General features: G+C 32.1%; 1 protein-coding gene across 1 annotated transcript in view; it reads left to right on the top strand.

The window, feature by feature from the left end:
- Positions 1–9,665, top strand: part of LOC133194024 (uncharacterized) — a 330,950-nt gene that overhangs the window by 116,679 nt on the left and 204,606 nt on the right. The gene's annotated exons all lie outside the window — the stretch shown is intronic.

The following is a 9,665-nucleotide window of genomic DNA, read 5'->3' as shown; positions in this document are numbered from 1 at the left end:
TGGATAATCTGATCTATATTAAACAGTTCAGGTCTTTGGAACATTCTCAATAATTCTAAACCCTACCCAGACCAAACTTTCATGGTTTTTGCATGTAGATAAAAACTGTGATATTTTGATTACTAGCTCTTCGTTTTCTAGTAATTTTACTGGATATAGAGCTTCTATTTCAAAACTTGGGAAAATCTGAGTTGCAAATCTAATGTTGTCTACGGAATAGAATGTACCGTTTGTGGGCTTATTTATGTTGGTGAAACCAAGGGTTCACTTAATAAAAGAATATCAGGGCATAGATTTCCGATTAACAACGGGGGCCAGCAGCTTCTATACAAGCATTTTAATTTACCTGATCATTCTGTTTTGTCACTGAAAGTTAGAATTCTAGAAGAGATTTACCATCATACTAATAACCCATCACCGAGTACACCTTTCCTTAGACAAAAGAATACTGGATTAGAAAACTAGGCAGGCCTTTCCATATGGTAGCAATGCCAATGTCGACAGTGTTGGGAATCTTTCAAGCAACAGTGTAGCAATGTGAATGTGATGGAACTTTTTAACAGTACAAAGAGACGTAAGCGTAGTCATGAACATTCCTCTTACAATAAACCTATTATAAACGATGTCTTCTTTGATTCACTACTATCTTATGTGAATAAACAATTAGGCATTCATCACATTCGCACCAAACTTTACTCTGGCCCTTCGAGAGTTTTGAATAGTCTATTTGCAAAAGTCAAGGAAAGTCCATATTTGGATTATTCGACACCAGAATACAGACTCGGATCTGTGGTTATGGATATTGCAAATCATAGGCTTTTTAAATGGCCACGTTTTACGAAAGAAAATACAGCTAAAACTACCCGTTTGTTCCTTAAACTTCAGTGTGCCAATAAAGGAATTGACGTGGTTAATATAAGTAATATTTGTAATCACAAAAGGGTCAACTCTTGTATTCCACCATGTTTCTAATTGAAGACTACACCCTGTATTTCCTATAATTATACATTGACTATTGCTTCCAAACTTTTAAATTACAAGAAAACTTTGCAGAGCCTGGATATTGAGCATCTGAATCATAATCCTCCATCGTGTTCATGTTCTTCTTCACCCTACAACTATAGTCCAGCTGGACACGTTATTAATGGTGACATAAATATAGTTAATAATGAGGACCTTAAATTACTTATTTTAAAAGGGCCAAAATTTAGGTAACCCAGATCTTTCAACTGGAATCATAATTTCAAAGATTACGCCAGGCAATGGGCCAGACATGTAAAAGAAGACCTTGACACTTTATCAAAATGGATTAAATGTATCAGATGTATGTTGAAATCTCGCATTAAGCGATTGAGTGGCAATATGTAAACCATCTACCCTTTTGTGTTCAATAATTCAGAAGTGAAAAAAAAGAATTAAATAGACTACACCATCAGTATGTACTGGTTCCAGCCAACAAAGCAGGTAACAACATTGTTTGCAAGGATAATTATTCATGTTATTTTCATTGTATTTTAGAAGAACTCGAATTCTACAAGTGGCAATCAGACGTATACCCATAGCTCCCTTTCTAAGGAGGAAAATCTTTAAAATCATATGTCAGTTTTGAAAATTTTTAATGTTCCCAACAATCAAAATGAATTTGAACTACCATATTTATATTGGATTCCGGAACTTCATAAAAATCCTTGCAAGCAAAGATTCATAGCGGGTTCCAGTAAATATTCTACCAAGCCCCCTTCTTTACTCCTCACTAAAATATTAATAGCAGTGAATGAGAAACTTCAGGAGTTCTGTGCAATAATAAATTCAAGAAATGGTGTAAATCAGATGTGGATACTTTAAAATTCCAAGGAACTTTTGGCAAATTTGAAAACACAAAATTTTACTTAAAATAATCATAAAAAACGTACGACTTTTCAATACTTTAAATAACCATTCTCCAGACTTTTTGATATCACTGACAGCTGCTTTTTCAATAAAAATGGAACTTATAAATATACTTACCTTGTCATTGGTCATTTGCAAAATTATTTTATTTAAAAAAAAACATTCTGATTGTACACACAAGTACTCTGAAGTTAATATTCAAAAGATGCTTGAGTTTCTGATGGACAATATCTATGTGGTTTTTGGAGACCAGGTTTTCCAACAATATGTTGGAATTCCCATGGGTACCAATTGCGCCCCGTTGTTAGCAGACCCTTTTTTGTATTCATATGAAGCAGAACTTATTCAAAATCTTATACATGAGAAAAAGGAATCTCTTGGTTTGGCCTTCACCTCGACATTTAGAAATATCGACGACGTATTAACAATTAACAACAGTTATTTCCATTCATATGTCGACTCGATATATCCCAGTGAGCTTGAAAAAAAAGATACCACAGAGTCTGACACATCTATTTAGATACCGTATAGCGGGAATTTTTAGCGGGGTGCTAACTTTGGCTTATTTTAGCGGTTTTGTAGTAGACCGCTAAAATTTTAATCGCTAAATTTGCACTCTTGCTTATAAGTACTAAATACAAGAAAAATAACTTAAATAGCTTTGATCAGTCTGTTAATTAACGTTACTTGGTAGTATATCTTTAGACTGGCATTGGTATTTGCTCAAACTCTTGCGTAAATTGGTATTCAAAGGTATATTTAACGTACTGAAACTCATCTAAAAGATAAATTTCCATTTTTATTGCAGAGTGATGGAAATCCGTGTCCGCCAAAAAAAGTTCCACCAAAATTATTGGCATACCCTTGAGCAAGTAAAACGCCAAATTTTAGACCCGCTAAAGAAACCCGCTATACGGTATTTTACTATAAAAAAAGACATTAATGGTAACCTAAAATCAAAACTTTATGATAAACGTGATGACTTTAACTTTTCAATCGTCAACTTCCCTTACTCATGCAGCAATATACCCCAATCACCTATTTGGGATGTATACATGTATCTCTCAGTTGAGTCATATGCTGACTGACGTTTTTCATACTAATTGTTAGGCCATTCATGACAAGGAGCACACGGCGATGTGACCGATCGGCAGGGGAAACTCACTCCTCCAGAGCTGCTCTTGAATCTATATTTGTTGGAATATTTGTATTAAAAATTTTACTAATAAAGCGTGGAATTTCGAATAGTTACTCTATTTGATACAACATGCCCTGTATAAAACAATCTGCTCTTTTTGCAGTATTTTCAATACATATACATATTGATTCAATACAGAAGACACCATTTTAGAAGCCTTGGCAAGATTGCAAATATGCGTTACCTTCAAAATAAAATCGAGGTTACATGTATATATGATAAGACTTCATCTTCCACTTACCGTTCACCTTTTGACAAGTAAACTTTGACTTTTCCACTATACGTTTTCTTTTCTGTATTGTAAACTATTTACATATCAACAGTTTATTGTACCATAAATTCATATCCTCCTCAGTTCGAAAACTCATTGAATGACCCTTTAAATCAATTCGCGTGTATTTTGAATATACATAAACAATAATATTCACTGTAAAACGCGGTTCATAAAAAGAATGCTTACGCGACAAGTCTGATTTACACACCAGTAATTCACACGAAACTTAAAAATATTTCCTTACATAAATACTTATGATCTGTCAATGATTAAAGGTCAGAAGAAACAGTTCTTAACATTAGGACTTTATGTTTAAAACATTAAGCTCAATATGAAAGAATGTTAAATTACGTGTAGTAAAATATTACGGAGAAATAAAGGTTTTCAAGTTTAAATTTTTTGATTAAAACAAAGAACCAACTCTTGTACACGTACATGAATAGATATGAACACAACAAAATAACAAAAAAGCAAAATTGCATGAATGAGTGGCACTAATGTTAATTACTATATACATGTATTTTTCAGAACATCAAAGTATCGAAGGCCTCTGCAAGTATATACTATAATATTTATACATAATATATTTATATAATTATATAAATTCGTTAAAAATGGAGCTTAGACCTGTAGGACTCAAACTGGTTTTAGTCTTTACAAAAATTGATTACCGTTCTGCTCAAGAACTTTAGGCTACATACACGTGTCAATTTTTTTTTTCATAACTCATTTTATTTAGTATGTAGAGATGGGAGATCTCTTTTCATAGACTATAAAGCATGATTTTGTCTCAAAACTTGAAATCTGAATTTAGAACATTGATTAAAAAGTACATGTTTGTAATTGTAATATTATATTAAGCTGAAATAATACAAACAATATGTATACTTTCTAGTTCAACAACCCAGAAAAGTACAAGTGCAGACGGAATAAAAGAATTGTTACACAGTAAATTGATTAATTCTAAGGAATTTTTATACAATAGAAATCCATAACAGCTCACTGCATACGAGAATACCCGTATGGAGTAACACAGAGTGAATAATTATTGTCCTTGAAGCAGGCGTGATATACTAAGGTATAGTTCCGCTTGACTGTGTTTTATTTACAATGAAATTTAGGATTTGCTTTCTCTTTAGTGTCTTTTATATCAAAAATGAACATGCATAAAAGATAGGTAATTGAAGGAAAATACACAAGTCCCTATCATGCCTATACAAAGATATAAAATAGTAAAACTATAAAAGTGTGGCACCGGGTGGATTCGAACCATGAGTATAAAAAAACCTATCAGCTATGTTAATAGTCAGCTTTTATACCATACGAGCTATTCTGGCTATGAAAAAAGATGGTATAATGAACCAGATTGTCAAAAAACAGGGTTCCTCATTATTCTTAGTTTTTTTTTTTTTTTTTTTTTTTTTTTTTTTTTTTTTTTTTTTAAAATTCGACCCTAAGGCAGGGCTGTTTCTTAAAAAGAAATCCTATCTTAAATCATTCCTTAGATCCCAACCTATAAAAATATAATTTTATTCAGGAAAGGCCTGTCCTGAAGGAGTTTAAGGCCAAAATTCATGGAAAAATCGGTGCTTTAACGAACAAAATGCTGTTTAAGCCAACTTAGGACGTTAACTTTAAGGTTGTAAATACTTTTTAGGTTTAACATGTATATCTGAAAAAATAGACCAATATACGGTAGAAAATAAGTAATAGACATTAATTTTCAAATGCAACATTTTCCGGGAAATTACTCTTTCCTATATATAGGTCAATTCTTTTGAAATTCTGAGTACATCCTTTAAAAGGATCAGATGAGGTAATTTCAAAAACTCTTTGATGACAAGAAGATGGGCAAATTTTCAGTCACATCATTCATGTATTGTAGTCCTTTTCTTACTTAAGGTCTTCGCCAAAAGATTTTGTAAATAAAAAAAAACTATGAATGGATCATAAAATTAAGGAATGTAGCTTGTTTTAAAATAGATAGACAACTCATACAAAAGAAGGATTATCTTAAAGGATATTCCATTCACAAAGTGAGAGGGATTGGGCAGCAGACACAGCTTAATGTAGCCCTCTCCCTGCATGAAGGTCAAGGTGAATACATGCATATAAACGTTTTCACTCCTCAATGGCACTTGCTCCCACCTCTGACGTGTTTAGAGGTCTGTGTTTGCTCTGCTCCTGATTTGTATTGTCTAAATGGTCTTTGAGCTTGAATACTTTTCCTTATCTCTATAGTTCATTGAACAAGCAAGGCAAGAAGCAGGAAAAATTAGCAGGAAAAAAAGAGGGGGGGGGTGCGTTGTCGCTTTTCCGGAGATTTTCCGCATGTGACCTATAAATTTATTCCAAACACGTTTAAATTCATGGAGGTATCAATGGCACGCGACAAAAAATGTCGGAGATAATTATTCATCTCTTGATGGTCTTTTTTGTAATGTTAAAGCCTTGCTAACTGATTAGCTTTCTTTGCTCTATACTAGTTGAAATTGAGGGCTATTCAAACGTAGAAAGTGTGTGTATCTAGTGAATCCAGTTTGATAACCAAGGTATAACTATTTTTTTTTTTTTTTGAAATATTACACAAAATCAGATCAATGACATTGTTTATCATAAGACAGAATATAAAAAATGGGATAGATAATATTTTTGAAAAAAAATGTAATACATGTAGCTATCAGACAGTTGAATATTTTAAAATTAAAGAATTGGTGTTTTGTCAGATGTATTTTTTTTCTACATGCTACGTGTGTGATGCGAATAAATAACTTTCGAAGTTAATAGAAGTTTTATCGAAGACTTCATTTTCGACTTCCTCTCGTTCACATTGTGACAAATCGAACTTACATATTCTATTTTACGTGTCCTCTTCATTGTAAACTACCGGTATTTACATATCAACCGTTTATTTTGCCATTACTTCACGTCCACATCAGTTCAAGAACTCATTGAATGACTCTATAAAACATTTGCCATGATTTGCTTTTAATATCAATGCCACGTTTTTACGGTCTGCTAGAGGAAATAGTGATTTATAGCTATTTGTTAAGATTTTCAATTCTTTTTATGTATAATGTAATTTAAGATGAAGATATGAAAAGTGATCAATCTCATAAATCCAATACACAAAACAAAATCCTGAACAGGGAAAACCACGATACCCTGGAAACTCCAAAGATGTGAACAGGAGCCTAAGAGGATTAGGCACGCCTTGTCACCCGTCTCACCCGCCGTGAGTCCTGTTTATTGTCAGGAAGACGGAATAATCCGCAGTCAAATTCAGTATAAAAGCAATGAATTAACAAATGGTATAAAACATGTCAGACAAAATACAACCTAATGGTATGTTAATTTACAAACAAGGTCATAAAAATGACTGTAGAAATTGCGAAACTCTGCCTATAAACTCGGTTATTGAAATCCTTGTAAAATGAACTTATTTGTCAGCAGGACGCCTTGGTTTGAAAATGAATCTTAAACGGAGTATGCTCTTGTACATCGAATCAGTTGGGATACATAAATCCAGGTGGTTGAAATTTTACTTCATAAATAAAGGAAATAGACAATGGAAAAGCTGGTCATCCCGTTTATCATGCAGTTTAGTAATTAGTTGGCCATTATCATCTATAGTCACTAAAACATCCAAATATGAAACAGACGTGGCAGACTCTGTGTGGTCTCACTGCGACATATCGAGTCGAAATATGAATGAATATAATTGTGCTTCAAGCATATATTGCTGAATATGTTAAATATTATCAAGTATTGTATATCATTTATGATTTCCTCACTTAAAATTGCAATAGGGTAAAAGCCGTTCATGGGTTTATGCATCAATTCCCAGAGGACCTTTCCTGCTTATATTCTAGATGACAAAAAAGACTCACATATATTCGGATAGAAAGTTCCAACATGAAAAACTAAATTAGTAAAAATTAATATTAAAAAATAATAAAAAATGAACTAAAATGAAAAAAATATAATAATTAAAAAGAAAGGACTATACATGTATAATCTAATTTCATATCTGCAATAGATATTGTTGTTTTTTTTTTTAATAAAAAACAAACATTTTGCAAATGGATCAACATTGAACACCGATGAAATCCTAGATGGTACATGACACCAAACAAGTTAATCCTTTTCAATGTGTTACAAATCTTGCAGTTCTACTTTTTCATGTTTTTCATCCACTTAAAATGGGTCTCTGTACCAAGACTTGCTTTTTTGTAAAAAGTTTTGAAGCATGTTAGAGATAAGCGAAATTTGAAAGTCGCAGTGCACGCAGTTTAGTTACAATGCAATATCCTTATGCTATGAATATAAGGTTGTGACAGGAGTTCATCATCAAAACTGTCAGTCTTTCGGACCTATAAAATGCTATCATTTGTACGATTTGGTAACAAACAAGAATATATTGCTACCTTCATCAGCATCTAGAAGCATATTTAAGTTTCTTCTTGGAATGTTCCTCTTTATTGATTGACCGAGCAAGATTTTTCAGTTTTCGATTGAATTGATTTTATGGGAAGTTTCACCCTTCTCGTTTTACTAAAGCAAGGAAATGATTAGAGAACATGTACTAAACCAAAATAAATAATGTACATGCAATCTTCTTTTTCTTAATTATGCATCACAAATCAATTATCAATTTTGAGATGTTTCCAATGATAGTTTTGATTGCAAAAGGTACCAATATATTAAAACAGAAAAACTAAGAGATGCTTCCGTCCTGGATTCAACGAATTTCTCACAGAATTTCTGATGTAACCCATGCAAACATAGCTATAGAACATGTTACATTATGGATTCAAATAAGTATAATCTTTAAAATGCTATAATACTTTATTCAAATTTGATCTAATTGATTAAGGATAATTAAACGATGTAAGAAAACGTTTAGTTTCTTAACATTGAAAAAGAGGTTAACATAATTGATCAGTACTGTACTCTTGATGTGTTCAAAGAAGTTTGGAAGCTATTCAATGGAGGAGACTGGAGTTTAATAGTGTAAAAACTACAACAGAAAAGCTCTTTAATTTTTTACCATGTATAACTATAACTGATTTAAGAAAGAGGAATTGTTGGAGAATATACCTTGAAAGTCGAGAGATTTTGCTAGCAAATAAGAAACGGAGCCCAAAGGGCTTATGGGTTTCATGTCGTGGGAATGCAAAGGAAATACAAAATGGAGAAGTTTGTTTTCTTGTTGATGAATTGTTGGTCAAACTGCTAGATATTCTAGTGGTTGTAATTTAGCGTGCAATAAATTAAAACAGTCAGCATTCACATTTACTTTCCAAGTCATTAATTCATGCATTTTGTCGTTCAGTATGATATTGATTTATTAGACTATTTCTTTACATTTTATTGCGACAATAATGATATAAAAACTCTAAATTAGGTGTCATAAATTAGCTGTTCAAACAATGAACTTTTCCTGCCTTGTTTTCTTGAAGCATTGGTCTTGTTTCCATTGTACCCTAGAAATTGTACAGTAATTGCCAGAATGCCACGATATTTTAAATGCTTTGCATATAATATCTTACTTGCTGGATGTTTATTGTTTTATTTCATATGTGAAACGATTCGAGGTATTTTTAGTCTTAGTTTATAATGCTGATTTTATATATCTTCTACATATAATGGACTATTAAAAAGTTTATTGATATTCTCTAATGTAAACTGCTTGTTTAGCTAACTTGTAAAAAATCTATAATAATAGTAAATGCTTTGTAGATCAAATCTTGTTACATTTCATCTTTTTGTGCTGCCTTTATATAAGGTCAGTTGTGACTATCTAGCATTTAGACTTCTTATGCCACCAGTTAAAACGTTGTTAATATTTCTACAATCGATGTAATTTGAAAAAAGACATTATTTGGATGGAAAAAATTACAAAAGAAAATGCAGTACTCACGTTACGTCTTTGGCTTAGTAGACTATCAGGATCTTTGAAGACAATAAACACAATAATTATAAATAATTCACAAATATAAATAAGACGATCGTTTCGAAGTTTCGAAGTTTTCCATTTGCAGGATTTAATTAAGAATATAAGTATAGCAGATTTCATGTATAAGAATATAAGCTTGGTAGAAATAAAGACTACTCCTTTTATCCCTAGAAAAAGAATTGCTATCTACAATTGAGAGTTTGGAGATGAACAGGACATTTCCAAGAAAGACACTAAAAACAGGTATGCATTGAGGGAAAAGAAAATATTTAATATATCTGCGTGAGATTCTAACTTGGCAACACGATGTATACAGTGGAGTCTCGTTAACCCGGACACCAATA

Source organism: Saccostrea echinata, unplaced genomic scaffold (assembly GCF_033153115.1).
Source record: "Saccostrea echinata isolate AGI-Se365-2 ecotype Australia unplaced genomic scaffold, CSIRO_AGI_Sech_v1 ptg000028l, whole genome shotgun sequence".
In the NCBI taxonomy this organism is placed as follows: domain Eukaryota; kingdom Metazoa; phylum Mollusca; class Bivalvia; order Ostreida; family Ostreidae; genus Saccostrea; species Saccostrea echinata.
Note: the sequence above shows the minus strand (reverse complement) of the source record. Positions and strands in the feature narration are given on the sequence as shown.